The sequence below is a fragment of the Anabrus simplex genome, chromosome 2 (assembly GCF_040414725.1).
Source record: "Anabrus simplex isolate iqAnaSimp1 chromosome 2, ASM4041472v1, whole genome shotgun sequence".
Lineage (NCBI taxonomy): Eukaryota > Metazoa > Arthropoda > Insecta > Orthoptera > Tettigoniidae > Anabrus > Anabrus simplex.
This window is the reverse complement of record NC_090266.1, coordinates 420,780,995-420,798,685: the sequence shown is the minus strand read 5'-3', so window position 1 is coordinate 420,798,685 and position 17,691 is coordinate 420,780,995. Positions and strand designations below refer to the sequence as shown.

General features: G+C 43.7%; 1 protein-coding gene across 1 annotated transcript in view; it reads right to left on the bottom strand.

Annotated features, from left to right (window-relative positions):
* The window catches only part of LOC136863565 (doublesex- and mab-3-related transcription factor 1), a 488,347-nt gene that overhangs the window by 147,339 nt on the left and 323,317 nt on the right, over positions 1-17,691 (bottom strand). The gene's annotated exons all lie outside the window — the stretch shown is intronic.

Genomic DNA, 17,691 nt, shown 5'->3' with positions numbered 1-17,691 from the left:
ACGGTGCAGCGAGTAAGTGTCCAGATGTTTTTAGACGTGCTAATGGTGACTGTGTGGTGAAATGGCTCAACGAACACATATTGATGACGTTATGAGGGGTAGGATAATAGGGCGACTGGAGGCTGGTCAAACACAGCACGTCGTAGCACGGGCCCTCCGTGTTCCACGAAATGTGATCTCAAGATTATGGCAACAATTCCAGCAGACAGGAAACGTGTCCAGGCGTTACAGTACGGGACGTCCGTAGTGTACAACACCAGAAGAAGACCGATATCTCACCATCAGTGCCCGCAGACGGCCACGGAGTACTGCAGGTAGCCTTGCTCGGGACCTTGCCACAGCCACTGGAACACTTGTCTCCAGACACACAGTCTACAGACGACTGAACAGACATGGTTTATTCGCCCGGAGACCTGCAAGGTGCATTCCACTCACCCCTGTTCACAGCAGAGCCCGTAAAGCCTGGCGTCAAGAACGCAGTACATGGTAATTGGAACACTGGTCCCGGGTTATGTTCACGGACGAGTCCAGGTATAGTCTGAACAGTGATTCTCGGCGGGTTCTCATCTGGCGTGAACCAGGAACCAGATACCAACCCCGTAATGTCTTTGAAAGGGACCTGTATGGAGGTAGTGGTTTGATGGTGTGGGGTGGGATTATGATTGGTGCACGTACACCCCTGCATGTCTTTGACAAAGGAACTGTAACAGGTCAGGTGTATCGGGACGTCATTTTGCACGAGTATGTCCGCCTTTTCAGGGGTGCAGTGGGTCCCACCTTCCTCCCGATGGATGATAACGCACGGCCCCACCGAGCTGCCATCGTGGAGGAGTACCGTGAAACAGAAGATATCCGGCGAATGGAGTGGCCTGCCTGTTCTCCAGACCTAAACCCCATCGAGCACGTCTGGGACGCTCTCGGTCGACGTATCGCTGCACGTCTTCAAACCCCTAGGACACTTCAGAAGCTCCAACAGGCACTGGTGCAAGAATGGGAGGCTATACCCCCAGCAGCTGCTCGACCACCTGATCCAGAGTATGCCAACCCGTCGTGCGGCCTGTGTACGTGTGCATGGTGAGCATATCAAATATTGATGTCAGGGTACATGCGCAGGAAACAGTGGCGTTTTTTAGCACATGTGTTTTGGGACGGTTTTCTCAACTTATCACCAATACTGTGGACTTACAGATATGTTTCGTTTGTGTTCACTATGTGCCTATGCTATTAGCGCCAGTTTTGTGTAGTGCCACGTTGTGTGGCACCACAATATGCACTTAACCTTAATTCATGAGCATGAGTGTATTTGAATGCATATCTTACTGGGAATAATAATCACGTTATTAATAATCATTGTGCTCATTTTCGTAGGTGCAATGAGCATGATTAAGCATTAGCCAACCCTACTATGTTGTTTATTTCCATCCTGTTTTGTTCGTTTTAATTTGATAATTTAGAGTTAATCGTGGGTTGTTGAGTCCACTTTAGCTGTAGTAGTAGTAGTAGTAGTAGTAGTGGTAGTAGTTGTTGTTGTTGATGTTGATATTTTTGACAGCGACTGGTTGTGTTATGGGAAATCCACATGTAGAAGATAGAACCGTGGAGTCAATTTAGTGACTATTTTAATCAGAACAAGAGCTAGTCTATTCCCACACCATACTCAGTGAAAATGTACTAAGGAAAGATATTCAGAGAATCAGAAAAATAATTCACATATATTCTAACCCAGTTATATTTTACAGTCCACCTGTTGAACTGGGCATTGTTTTATTAAGGTGAATATAATTCTGTATCAAACACTGTACAAAATTATTGTATAGCATGGCCAGTTTTCATTCAACTAATTTTTTCTTCATTAACTTTTTCTTTTCTTTGATTGAATAAAATAATTTAACTTAAACTGCGCAGCAATCTTTCTTTGCAATATTAGAATATTTCACATCCTCTATTATCCTATCAAGACAGAGGCTGGACGTTACCACAAACCCTGTGATTAAGAACAAGCAAATATTCACGTTCCCGCGACTCGAGGCAGCTACCGAGGGACCTTATAGAATACAATATATTCCGGATGGTCCACCAGCACCATGCGATCTAGTTGATTAATGCATATTACGAGGACTGCTGATCATAACCCCAAGTAGCTTGCAATATACCGGGTGGTTCACCCGCCCCTTGTGATATATTTTTATGCAACCCGCCCTTTTTACAAGAGTTCTGAAATACATCGGCCCTTCTCCATAAACCGGGGTAATCTAAAGATGTGCAATTGCGAGCTATAGGACTGCAGGAATCGTGAGCGTCACTATTAATTCATTATGGCTACCTGGAATGTACCCGTAAAACGAGGGCAGATATGAAGAACACGTACTTGACAACAGGACGTGCACACACAGACCAGGAACAGATATTATATAAAGCCGGAAGCTGCGCGCTGCATGGCACGCCTCATAATAGCTCCCTTGGCAGGGTCGCGGTGGGAGTTGTGATAGTGGACACTGCTTGAAGATTCGAATCCCACGCAAGTATATCTTTGTTTTTACCGCCAATTGCCTGGGATATGGTACGGTTGCATATTGACAGCTTCCACAGACAGATTTGTTTATTTGTCCCTTTAAAGGGCCGTATGTATCTTGGCATAGGGTATGGAGTTGGGCTGGACGAGGATGAGGAGGTGATGGTCTGTGGCTTGGGCACAGGTAACCTTTTAGCTACGTCGTACATGTTCCAAGCTTCATTGGAACAACAACATTTGATGGCAGGGAGGAATGTAGGTAGGCGAACTCTCCTCCTTCGAGGCAAGTCACAACACAACACAAAGCTTATTAATTGCCTCTTTATGTGTTCCAGCGACGAGTATGTGGATATGTTACTCATCTAAGGGGATCTAGACAGAATGAATGCCAGGCACAACGCCTGTATCAATAACGCTATCCGCATAGACGCCCCGGCAGGCATGACATTTCGGAGTGGGGAAAGACGTCTGCCGGCTACTGCGGTCCCTGGGAAGTATACAGCCTATTCCAGATCATCCCATGACGCCTGCTTAAAATGAAGATATTGTCCTTGATGGTAACCGGCATAACCCTCATATAAGCACTTGGGCTATTGCACAGGAGACGAACATCAGCTGGGCCTCTCTAATGCGGATATTGCATACCCAGCGGTTTCACCCGTATCATCTGCACTTACACCAGGAGCTCCATGGTCGTGATTTCGAAGCCCGAGTGGCATTCTCTAAATGGACCCTACAGCATGGTGGCATTGATGTTGCCTTTTTAGCAACAATTTTGTTTACGGACGAAGCGCTTTTCCACAACAATGTAACCGTTAATCGTCATAATATGCATTACTGGAGTGTGGATAAACCCCACTGGAGACTACACGCAGCTTTCCAGGTACAATGGGGTGTGAACATATGATGTGGCATCGTGGGTGATGACGTCATTGTTCCCCATTTCATTGAGGGACCTCTGACGGGAGAATGCTATCTGCGGTTTCTCCTGGATGAACTCCCACCGTTCTTGGAAAATGTGCCACACCTTGACCACTGCAGGATGTGATTTCAACATGACTGTGCTCCAACGCACGCGGCGGTGTTCGTCCGGAACCATCTCCATGCAATGTATCTTGGTAAATGGATATGAAGGGGAGGATCTGTAACCTGCTCTGTAAGATCTCCCGACCTTACGCCCCTGGATTTTTTCTACGGGGCCACATAGAAGCCTGGTGTATACACAAGAGCCGGCCAGTGCTGGTCACCTTACACAGGTTATCACCAAGGCATGGTGATCCGTTACGCCGGAGATGGAGCACCGTGCCAGACGGTCCTTACAACATCGCTCGCAGCTCTGTATCGACCACATGGGTCGGCAGTTCGAGCAGATGCTGCCTTAAAGGACGTAGGTGACCGAAATCCCGTCACATGTTTCCTAGCGTTTTCCAACCCTGCACCATGCAATATGAAACAACACCAAAGTCTGTGTAAACTATTAAATATGCAACATTGCGACATCTCAGGCAAATGACTGGGAAAATTAATTCTTGCGTGGAATTCGAACCTTCTAACACACGACTAATGTTTACTTTCATATCTCCGACCGCGCCTCTGCCAAGTGAGCTACTGCGAGGCTTGAAATCCAGCGGACAGTTCTCAGCCTATACAACGCATGTTACTAGTCTATGTTCACTTCCTGTTATAAGGTACATGTTCTTCGTATCTGTGCTAGTTTTACTGGTCATTCGGGGTACTCATAATGAATTAATAGTGGCTATCATGATTCCTGTCCAACTCGTTGGCTGAATAGTCAGCGTACTGGCCTTCGGTTCAGAGGGTCCCGGGTTCGATTCCCGGCCGGGTCGGGGATTGTAACCTTAATTGGTTAATTCCAATGGCCCGGGGCCTGGGTGTTTGTGCTATCCCCAACATCCCTGCAACTCAAACACCACATATAACACTATCCTCCACCACAATAACACGCAGTTACCTACACATTGCAGATGCCGCCCACCCTCATCGAAGGGTCTGCCTTACAAGGGCTGCACTCGGCTAGAAATAGCCACACGAAATTTATTTATCATGATTTCTGCTATTTTCTAGCCCGCGACCACATTCGTTATATTACCCCGGTTTAGACAGAAAGACCAGTGTATTTCAGATTTGTAGTAAACGCGACGGGTTGCATAAAATATATCTCAAGGGGCGGGTGAACCACCCGGTATATTGGAAGCTACTTGGGGTTACGATCAGTAGTCCTTGAAATACGCATTAATAAATTTATAACAAGGGAAACAAACTTCTGAATACGTCACTTACTAAGAAAAAGTATATTTTATCGACATCATAACAATATCTATGATCATCGTAATTATAACTCTGAATAAAAGAATTAAAATAATTACACATGATAATTACAATCATAGCATAAATCTCAAAAGGATCATTATGATAATGTAATTTAACCACAGTTATAGTTGTTACAATCTTTTCCCCATAACAATAAAATCATATTGATTATGGCTGTCATGATGGTAATGACATCCCCATCAATATATCAACTGTCGTTGTCACATTTTACGCCCGATACCTTTCCTGACACCAGCTCATTGTAGAGGAATGTATTCACTACTGTGTGTTTATATGGTGGTTGGTAGTGCTATATAGTGTGTATATGAAGATATCTGTTAAGACGAACACATACGTCCAACCCCGAGCCAGAGGAATTAACCAGAAGCAATTAAAATCTCTAGCCCGGCCTGGAATAGAACCCGGGACCCTGTGAACAGAAAGTCACTACGTTGATCATTCAGCCAGGATGCCGGGCAAAATTGGGTATGTAATTTATATCTTTAAAGATGCCTCTCACAACTTTTTTCCCTTTTAAGTTCACCAGATTACCCCTCAATTCAGTTCCTTTTTTCTCCAATCAGGAAAGGTGCATGGAAATTTAAACTCCAGCAGTAGTAAGTAAATTACCGCGCGAGTTGGCCGTGCGGTTAGGGTCACGTAGCTGTGAGTTTGTTTCGGAAGATGGTGGGTTCGAGTCCCACCGTCGGCAGCCCTGAAGATGGTTTTCCATCATTTCCCATTTTCACACCAGGAAAATGTTGGGGCTGTACCTTAATTAAGACCACGGCTGCTACCTTCCCAATTCTAGTCCTTTCCCATCCCTGCGTCGTCGAAAGCGTTTGACGTGTAAGTGTGACGTTAAACCGCTAGCAAGAAAAAGTGCGAACCACACTAGCATAGCGCACAAAGTTGCAGAATTTCGTCTACGTGTAGTAAACGGGTGAAATATGGCTCCAAGGAGAGACCACTTATCAATTACCCATGCTTTACAAATTAAAATGTATATTTTCTCATTATTTTTAATGATGTGTAAACTTGGACCCGTAATGTAATATGTCAAACGACCTATTCATCTCTTGATGAATATTTTATTTATTTATTTTCAATTTTTCAAATATTCAACTTTAAAGATTTGTCTCTCTATGGTGAAACCTGCCTGGAAGCAGAACTACAATTTATAACCAATACGAACGAGATCTTCGAAATGCTGGTCCGTGTAACGTATATTTCGTTCTTAATAGTCGTGGGTGCGACAGGGATCGTAATATAGTATGACAACTTAACGACCTGAAGTCGAAGAAATCTATACCAAGAAAATTCGCATAATTAAAACGAAATCTCGCTTTCGAATTATTAAAATTATTGAGGCTGAGGTTGAAATGGTCACAGGAAACCGTGGGGATCCGTGAGTGCAGCTATCTCCGAAGAGATAGGTGGTGTGTGAAGTACCGGTACCGGTGCGGCGGTTGGCGCTCCTCATTCGGTCTTGTTGTGTGTCTGTGTCGTTATAATGTTGTGTAGCAATTAAGTGTAATTTTTGCAGGTTTAAGCAAATCGTCTTTCGCTTTATAAATCCTCAGCGTGTTGAGTGAGGGCAAAGAAACGTCAACAAAGGTGCATGAATACTTCGCTTTTTTTTTCTTTTGGTAGTGGCTTGACGTCGCACCGACACGGACAAGGCATGAATAATAGGGCATACAATCGACAGCTAAACGAATTATTCGTTACATTTCCGTAGAAAACCACCCGTTTTAAATTTCAAACGAGGCTGCCCAGTCAAGGAGAAAAAGAGAAGCTTCGTTAAGCCAGAAGGACGAACGAAGGTTTACAAACGAAAATTCCATACAATGTAGTCGTGAGTTTTCATCAACATAGAACATAAATAAATTTCTGGAGTGAAGGTAATCACGCGCAGAGAAAATCCGTCTACCTCAGTTAGGTTGTTAATATTGGAAACTATCTTCCACATCTCTAGGCATCTCAACCTGTAACGCAGAAGGTTCTGGTTTTCTTCCCATTGCTGTAGGCCCTGTGGACATTTAATCTGAAGAAATATAGTTTACTCGTAGACTCCAAAATATGGTTAGCTGCTTCTTTATGAAAATTACCTTCATTTTCTGTAAATTAACACACATCAACACTGTCAATAACATCGCAGCTTAAACACGCAGAATTCTCAACACACATTAGGCTATTGACCATGATAACTTGAACTTATAAAATAAATAATCATCTTATTTTCACTGAACTACTAAAATGTTGAGGGCCAGTAGAGCTAGAAGACAGTAAAAAACCAGAATCAGGGCCAGACAACAAGGTTGGGTTAGCTGGAGAGCCGCCGAGACGAGGCCAGAGTCCTGGGGGCACGGCCCCTCGTGTCAGACAGTCGTGGGCCTTGGACTTGTGGCTACAAAACAGCTGATGATCAATCCCATGCCGATCAGGTCAATCATATATTCACTGTTTATGGTTGTGTGTCCTTACGTATGGTGGATTCAACCCTAAAGAAACATTAACGTCACCAGATATTTTAAAATTTGGATCAGAATCATGAAACAGGTATATGGTTCTCTTAGTGTCCAGGAAATCCTCATATATTCATCAAGATCACATGTGAGTGTGTGTGTGTGTGTGTGTGTGCGCGCGTGTGTGTGTGTGTGGAAATATGCTTTCAGTATTCGGGAGATAGTGGGTTCGAACCACACTGTCGGCAGTCCTGAAGATGATTTTCCGTGGTTTCCCATTTTAATAATAATAATAATAATAATAATAATAATAATAATGTTACTGTATTTACGTCCCACTAACTACTTTTACGGTTTTTGGAAACGCCGAGGTGCCGGAATGTTGTCCCACAGGAGTTCTTTTACGTACCAGTAAGTCTACCGACGCGAGGTTGACGTATTTGAGCACCTGAGCCAAAATCGAATCTGCCAAGTTGGGGTCAGTAGGCCAGCACCTCAACCGTCTGAGCTACTCAGCCCCGCGGTTTCCCATTTGCACACCAGGAAAATGCTGGGCTGTACCTTAATTAAGGCCACTGCCGCTCGCTTCCCACACCTAGCCATTTCCTGTCCCATCGTCGCCATAACACCTATTTGAGTCGATGCAACGTAAAGCCAATTGAGAAAAATCTCTATTAATGTGGTGTTTGTACTAGAGCGCATGTCTGCAAATTTGAACGGAAATGGGAAAGATACGAAGTTGCTACCTCAGCTACTGTCACGGACTGAAATTGAAATATCATTTGAAAGACAGTTCTTGGTAGAATTGAAATGAAATGGCGTATAGTTTTTAGTGCCGGGAGTGTCCGAGGACAAGTTCGGCTCACCAGATGCAGGTCTTTTGATCTGACTCCCGTAGGCGACCTGCGCGTCGTGGTGGTGGTGGTGGTGGTGATGATGATGATGATGATGATGATGATGATGATGATGATGACGATGTTGATGAAGACGACACATGCACCCAGCCCCCGTGCCAGCGAAATTAACCAATGATGGTTAGAATTCCCGAACCTGCCGGGAATCGAACCCGGGAACCCTGAGACCAAAGGCCAAAACGCTAACCATTTAGCCAAGGAGTCGGACGGTAGAATTAGAAGATACTAACTATTATTATGAATTCATGAACTGTGGCTCCAAGCAACAAGCGTTTGCTGTGCAGAAATGTACAGAGTTATTGAACCTTCCTTTACTGCCAGTCACTTACCAAGTCGGTGTGTGAAGCTTCTTTGGTTTAGTGATGCTGCTGAATCATGCTCCGTGATAGGACAGCTAGAGGAGTTCGATCTCCGGGCTTGGCTACACAGAGTGACTACCGTAAGTCTGTATTTCCCAACCGTATTTCTCTTTTCCTTCCACATATATATGCATATATTTTTCTTTCTTTCTTTCTCAATCTGTTTACCCTCCAGGACTGGTTTTTCCCTCGGACTCAGCGAGGGATTCCACCTCTGCCGCTTCAAGGACAGTGTCCTGGAGAGTGAGTCTTTGGGTCGGGGTACAACTGGAGAGGAGGACAAGTACCTCGCCCAGGCGGCCTCACCTGCTATACTGAACAGGGGCCTTGAAGGAGGGAGGGGAAGATTGGAAGGGATAGACAATGAAGAGGGAAGGAAGCGTCCGTGGCCTTAAGTTAGGTACCATCCCGGCATTTGCCTGGAGGAGAAGTGAGAAACCACGGAAAACCACTCCGAGGATGGCAGAGGTGGGAATCGAACCCACCTATACTCATTTGACCTCTCAGGGCTGAGTGAACCCCGTTCCCGCCCTCGTACCACTTTTCAAATTCCATGGCAGAGCCGGGAATCGTACCCGGGCCTCCGGGGGTGGCAGCTAATCACGCTAACCACTACACCACAGAGGCGGCATATACACATAAACTTCATTATAGACTTTTACGCCTTCCGGCGTCCAGTCTGCAAGCGTCTGTGAATTTAATAAACTCCGCCACAATCCTCAACTTGCAACAAGATTTGTGGCCTCGTTAGTTCCATACCTCTTATCTTTAAATCATCAGAAACCGAGTCTAGACGTCGTCGACTTGGTCTCTCTCTACTTGTCTAACTCTCCCTGACTTAGTCCATGATTCTCCTAGGTACCCGCTCTCCTCCATTCGCATCACATGGCCCACCGTTGAAGCCGTTTTATGCGTACAGATTCATCCATCGAGTTCATTCCTAATTGGAACTCATCACCTCATTCCGAGTTCACTACTGCCATTGTTCCCACCTGTTTGTACCAGCAATCATTCTCGCTAATTTCATGTCTGTTACTTCTAACTTTCACTTCAGCTTTCATTCCCATAAAGCAAAGCTCGTCTGAAAACAGACCTATGTAAAAATAGTTTCGTCCGTGAACTGACTGGCTTCCTTCTTACAGAATACTGATGACCACAACTGCGAGTTCACTGCATTAGATTTACTGCAACTTGATTCACTCTCACTCAATGTACTACCATCCTGGGAGAAGACATCCTAAATACTTGAAATTATCTACCTGTTCCAGCTTTGTAGGCCCATTCTGACATTTTCTGACATTCAGTTCTCTTGGATTTCGTACCTACTAACATTAATTTAGTCTTAGAAAGGCAAATTTTCATGCTATACTCATTGCACCTATTTTCAAGGTCCACGATATTAGACTGCGGGCTTTCGGCACAATCTGCCTCTAATATCATTGAAATGCGCAGAAGAAGAATAAGAAGAAAACGTACCGGTAATTTTCTGACACTCAGATTTGAACAATCGTTAATACGTCTGAACTTCTCAGTAAGTCGATCTACGTCGGTTGTCTTCTTTCCTTTAAGGAAAATACGGTACCTTTTTAAAAGCAAGCTTGAAGTTTATGAAACCAAACCAAACGCCAGGTGGCAATAGCCCTGACTTGCTTGGCCTAACAAGCGACCGATGTTCATCCCGACGGCCTGCAGATTACGATGTGACGCGTGGTCAGTGAGACGAATCCTCTCGGCCATTAGGCTATTTTTGGCTTTCTAGACTAGGGCCGCTATCTCGCCGTCAGATAAATCATCAATTGCAATCACATAGGCTGAGTGGACCTCGAACCAGACCTCACCTGACCTACCCGGGAATCGAACCCGGGGTCGCCATAAAAGAGGCTGGCATACTACACCTACACCAGCTTATTATTCCTCAATAACATCAATCAGGACATTGACACACCATCCACAAGGACCCCCATGTTAACGCACACAGCGTGCTACACATCTTTCTCTTTAATATTTACAGTATATTTCACCTTCATTCAAAACCTCTGTTATTAATTGGTTATTAATGTATAAAATTGATGTCGTATTCTGGATCCTTATAGTCACCTTTAATTTCGTGCAGATGAATTTAAAAATCACAACTTAGTATTTTATTTATATTATTTATTATTATTATTATTATTATTATTATTATTATTATTATTATTATTATTATTATTAAACCCGTTTTCCGTCCAGGGTTGAAGGATCCTACCTCTACCGCCTGAAAGGCAGCGTTCTGGAGCGTGAGATATTTTGTCGGAGATACAACTAGGGAGGAGGACCAGAACATCACCCAGGCGCCTCATCTGTTATGCTGAACTTGGGCCTTGTGAGGGATGGAAACATTGGAAGGAATAGGGAAGGAAGATGGAAGAAAGTGGCCGTGGCCTTAAGTTAGGTACCAAATGGACATTTGCCCGGAGAAGAAGTGGGAAACCACGGAAAACCACTTCAGGTATGGCTGAGGAGGGAATCGAACACCCCTCTACTCAGTTGACCTCCCTAGGCTGAGTGGACCTCATTCCAGTCCTCGTACCACTTTCAAAAATTTTGTAGAAGAGCTGAGAATCGAACCCGGGTCTCCGGGGTGACAGCTATTCACACAGACCCCTACATCACATAGCGGACATAGGTACATTATATTTAGTTATTAGTTTTCATGTCCTCATTATACGATTATTTTAAGAAGTGATGCGGTTCAATCGTTAAAGGAATATGACAAGTGCTATCTGCTTGTTAATGCTTCACTGAAGCTGCTTTGACAGATGAGAAAACTCGTATGTTATTTTCATTAGTATAAATTACCTATTAACGATTGAAACGCTTTTGCCCGAAGTATAATTGCAAGGTTTTCTTTGCGGAAAAAAGCTGTATATAATTATGAGCATCAAAATAACGTGTACATCACTCGTGTATTTCATCTGCAAATATCTAAATAAGAGGGAAATACAGTCTCGCGTGATTATTTTTATGTCTCAAACAGGGAATTTCCCCTTGTTTGATAAAGGACATCTCACAATTTCTGTCACTCATATTAACAGGATGAATAGTTAACTATTTATCTAAATAGGTAGAAAATTCATTGGCGAATCAAATTCAATCTTAGGGTTGTAGGAAATTGAATCAGGAAATGTTACGTAGGGTATTCTGAAATATAAAACTCTGTTAAGCAAATTAAATAACGTATTTAAACTGTTTTGTTAACAGTTTGAAGACAACGAAGATGAAAATCCACAGCCTGTTTCCAGTCATTCGACGGAGTCAGGGATGGAATGAAGCCCATCTAGCGGCGAGGATAAGAATTGGCAATGATTGGGGCAATAATTAATGCTTAACAGATGAAATGAAATGATATTGGTGACTGATGCTAGAATGAATGATGAAAGGGAAAACTGGTGTACCCAGAGAAAGACCTGTCCCGCCTTAACTTTGTCCAGCACAAATCTCACACGGAGTTAACAGGATTAGAACCATGGAACCCAGGGATGGGATGCCAGCGCACTTCTGCCTGAGCCACGGAGGTTCTTTGAAGACAATATTGTTACAAATTTTCTATTACGTACATAGAAGTGCTAAATCGGTATGTATGACACTTGTATCCGACAAGAGCAAAATCTTAGTGAAATTAATTTAAAAATACCGAATATGTTTACGCATTTTTTCTGGTATTTTGAAAATTAATACTATTTATTTATACACAGAAGAATTTCATCAATCAATAAGCGGCTAAGTTTCTAGAAATAGATAACGTTGATATTGTAAAAGCCTCAGAAATATATATACATTTTTTACAAGTCGCTTTACGTTGCACCGACACGGATAGGTCACATGGCGACGATGGGAAATTTATTTAGCGTGTGGCGTTTCAGATACAACACACAATGATTTTGAAGAACAAACTATATATTTATATCCAGGTTATTTGGAAGCGCATGAGCAAACTCACTGATATCGCCACTGTACTTTCTTTTTGGACATTCGCTGATAATGTGCAGGATGGTCTGCTTGGAGGCACCACAGTCGCAGTTAGGCGTAGGAATTCTTTTCCACTTGTAGTGGAAATCTGCGCAGTTACCATGGCCCAATCGTATCCTGTTAAGAGTAGACCAGGTTTTCCGAGGAAGCCCAAATCCAGGTGGCAGTGACGGTCCTATGTGTGGCAAAGTTGACTCAGGCCTAGTATCTTGTCTTCCCTGCCATTCCTTAGTAATATTGAAGTTGGTATTCTTCAGTTGTTGCTCACGTCCGTAGGTTTAACCTTAAAGTACTCTACACGTGATCCCCGGGCGGTACTAAGCGAGCAACAGCGAACAGGCGACCAGACATATTTCTCTCCTGGTCAAGATACAACATTAATGACGATGGGAAAGAAAAGTCCTGGGAGTGAGAAGGAAGCGGCCGTGGCTTTAATTAAGGTACAGCCCCAGTATTTGCCTAGTGTGAAAATGGGAAACCACAGAAAACCATCTTCAGGGCTGCCGACAGTGGGGTTCGAACCCACCATCTCCTGAATACTGGATACTGGCCGCACTTAAGCGACTGCAGCTACTGAGCTCGGTTCAGACATATTCGTTCTCTCCTAATTTTCTTTAACAACTTGCCTACTTGAAATGATTTGTATTGACTGGGCATTTAGTAAAATTATCGACAGCGAAGTTACCGCTCAGTTTTATTTGTATATATTCTAGGGTAGTACCGAAGCATCTACTTCAATATAATCTGAAGTAATAGTCGTTACACATTCTACTAAAATAGCACATAGGCCTACGTTTCATGCACATAAATGGAAACGTTCAATGTTACTTGAAATTAATCATTATTTTAAGTTTCGTTTTAGCAGTGTACGTACATAATTAGTTCTTAACTATGTAGCATTACCTAAAGTTGGCAGTACGGTGTCTGGAGGCCTGTACGTACTTTATGGCAAATAAATCTCTGGAGCACTAAACACACCAGAACACGTGTGCGTGTTCTAGTCGACCAGGCTATGAATATATGCTACTAGGGTTTCACATTACGCTTTGGAGGACTTCGTCTTCAATCTTCTCATTCCTTCTTTGTTTTTATTTCCTTCTTTATTTGTTTCTAAGAAACCATCCTGGAACAATTTCAACGCAGGAAGCGATTTATGGCATATCATCATCTAAGTTAGTAAGATGGTCCTTCAAGATCAAATTTGTCTCTCTTAGTGGATAGACCTAAATGTTTTCACAGGTTCTTCCAATATTTTCGTGCACTCATCTAAAAGAAGATGAAATGAAATGAAATGAAAATCCATAGCCTGTTTCCAGTTATTTTAATGGAATGAATAAAGCCCCCATCTAGCGGCAAGGATAGGAATTGTGCCGGCTGTCAAGGCCTGTCACACTCCTCTGGGACAATGGCTAATAACTGACAGATGAAATGAAATGATACTGGAGAGTGTTGCTGGATTGAAAGATGACAGGAAAAACCGGAATACCTGGAGTAAAAGATGTCCTGCTTCCGCTTTAACCAGCACAAATCTCCCATGGAATGACCGGGATTTGAACCACGGAACCCAGAGGTGAGAGGGCGGCGACCTGCCGTTGAGCCACGGAGGCTCCCTCTAAAAAAGATACATTTATATAAATTATATGAATACCTATGCCGGCCCCCGTGGTTTAGCGGTAGCGTGCCTGCCTCTTGCCCGGAGGACCCGGGTTCGATTACCGACCAGGCCAGGGATTTTTACCTGGACCTGAGGGCTGGTTCGAGGTCCACTCAGCCTACGTGATTAGAATTGAGGAGCTATCTGACGGTGAGATAGCGGCCCCGGTCTAGACAGCCAAAAATAACGGCCGAGAGGATTCGCCGTGCTGACCACATGACACCTCGTAATCTGCAGGCTTTCGGGCTGATCAGCGGTCGCTTGGTAGGCCAAGGCCCTTCAAGGGATCTAGTGCCATGGGGTTTGGTTATATGGATACCTATGATTGAAGTCCTTGCTGATACTTTTGTAGTCAGACAATGCAAGTTCACTCGATGTTGTCATCAGGTGAAGAATTTGGTTATAAAGCAACGGCATAAATTTCTGTCATTTTCTTCGTTGCTCGCTGTGTGGTGATGTAATGGAAGGGGAATATCGGTTAAGAATTGAGAGGGAGACAGGTCAATTAAAATAAAATGTATAGATAGTACTCTCTCTGCTAGGGGCTTTACGTCGCACCGACACAGATAGGTCTTACGGCGACGATGGGATAGGAAAGGCCTAGGAGTTGGAAGGAAGCGGCCGTGGCCTTAATTAAGGTACAGCCCCAGCATTTGCCTGGTGTGAAAATGGGAAACCACGGAAAACCATCTTCAGGGCTGCCGATAGTGGGATTCAAACCTACTATCTCCCGGATGCAAGCTCACAGCTGCGCGCCTCTACGCGCACGGCCAACTCGCCCGGTATATTGATAGTAAAACTAAGGTTGAAATACAAAGAGAGAAAGCATTCCACACAGTCGTCAAAGTATTAAACAAAGAGTGGATCTCGCCGGAAAAAACAACAGCATTACTTTTTATTATAAGACTGTATGGGAAAGGAAAATAAAAGAACAAAAATTAAGTACTATTGTAAATAATGAAGGGAAGGATACATGTTCGTCCTATACTTAAAAACAGATAGCTTAATAAGCAAAATGGATACAAAACAATTTCTAAGAAATATAATCTTTAATATTAAGGACTAATAGGCAAACTAACTATACTAATAGGGATAATTAAACACTGTTATTGGCTTTACTTCTCACTAACTACATCAACGGTTTTCGGAGACTCCCAGGTGCCGGAATTTAGTCCCACAGGAGTTCTTTTACGTGACACGACGCTGACATATTTGAGCACCTTCAAATACCACCGGACTGAGCCAAGATCGAACCTGCCAAGTTGGGGTCAGAAGGCCAGCGCCTCAACCATCTGAACCACTCAGCCCGGCTGCAATAAAAGGATTAAAAACATACATACACACACACACACATACATACATACATACATACACACATACATACATACATACATACATACATACATATATACATACATCTTCATTGCAGACTAATGCCTTTCAACGTTCAGTCTGCAAGCCATTGTGAATACACTAAATGCTTCCAATATACTCTGTTTTTAAATAGTAATGATAATATGATTGGCTGTACGTCCCACTAACTACTTTTACACTTTTCGGAGACGCCGAGGTGTCGGAACTGAGTCCTGCAGGAGTTCCTTTACATGCCAGTAAATATACCGATACGAGGCTGACGTACTTGAGCACCTTCCAGGGTTGGTTTTTGCCTCGGACTCAGCGAGGGATCCCACCTCTACCGCCTCAAGGGCAGTGTCCTGTAGCGTGAGACATTGGGTCGGAGATACAACTGGGGACAATGAACAGTATCTCGCCCAGGCGGCCTTACCTGCTATGCTGAACAGGGGCCTTGTGAGGGGATGGGAAGATTGGAAGGGATAGACAAGGAAGAGGGAAGGAAGTGGCTGTGGCCGTAAGTTAGGTACCATCCCGGCTTTTGCCTGGAGGAGAAGTGGGAAACCACGGAAAACCACTTCCAGGATGGCTGAGGTGGAAATCGAACTCACCTCTACTCATTTGACCTCCCGAGACTGAGTGCACTCCGTTCTACCCCTCGTACCACTTTTCCAAATTTCGTGGCAGAGCAGGGAATCGAACCCCGGCCTCCGGGGGTGGCAGCTATTCACACTAACCACTACACCACAGAGGCGGACTAAAACTGTTGAAATAAAGTTTGAAAAATATCAACTTCACAACTGATAAGTGTACGTATACCATGTTATTACCTTCGCGCAAAGAGAACTCGTTCGAAAGCAAGTTGACTGATTGTTACTCCACCAAGTTTTTGTTGAAATTATACATTGTTGTCGAATAAATCGGGGCTCCCTGGCCGAGGTGGTAAAGGCGTGCTCGTTTCGTCCGGAAGGACGTGGGGGTCGAATCCCCGTCACGAAGTCGTAAAATTTAAGAAACAAGATTTCCACTTCCGGAAGTGATCATGACCCTGAAGTTCACTCAGCCTACACCAAAATGAGTACCAGGTTAATTCCTGGGGGGGGGGGGGGAGGGCAAATGCGGTTGGGCGTAGAGTTAACCTCTCTACTCCTTCAAGTGCCGGGGTTACGGATAGTAGAAGCCTTTACCTTCCATCCCTCCAAGAGTAAAACGAATCGTATAAAAATACCTATTTCGTCGTCATTTGATCTTCTGACTATTTCCGTGCAGTGTGACATTACGCTAGATATATATTATTTTTTATGTTTTTGCGAGGATTCTGCCGGGAGCCTTGAAGACCCGGGCCCGCCTGCATTGCAAGCCCTGCAGGACAGAAATAGATTATGCTATTCTATGAAATAAAGTCTGTCTTTGTTCCAAATCCCACCAAAATAATCACTTTATTTACAGTACGTCATTTCAGTTGTGTTAGTAAGGGGTGGCCAGTTTGCTATATGTTGTTACTACCGGCTATGTGACATCATCATCATCATCAACAATAACAACAGCAACACAGTAACAATGTGTGCCATCTGCCCAGGAAGTACCTGGATAGATGGTAATGGTACCATCCTCTACTACTCGCGCCCCTTGCGGAACAGGGGTACTCTCGCAGGATCTAAGAGGTATTGTACACGTTTCAGTTTTTGGAGAAGGTTACATTGACCTCGATCATCATGTTACGGAAGAAGAATTTCATTACATTGTATGAAACCTTAATAAGATATAATTACATCTCTGCATTGTGGTCCAAGCAAGGCTTGCAGTGGTGACTCAGCAGTATACTAGTCAGTGTCTTGGAAAGGTGTGGCATTCCAACTGATGAGCCCACGGCCACAGTGAGACGAAACTCTTGTTTTCGGGATTGAGATGCCTGAACAGTACCGATTTTTGTGCACTGATATCTCAATCGGTGGAATTCAAATTCTAATGGGAACTTCATTGTTGCTATAATTACTGTACTGTAAATTTCAACACTTATTGTAAAACATTTCTAATAAATAAGTTATCCAATCTTTGCTAGCAGGGAAACACATCTCTGAATTACAACGGT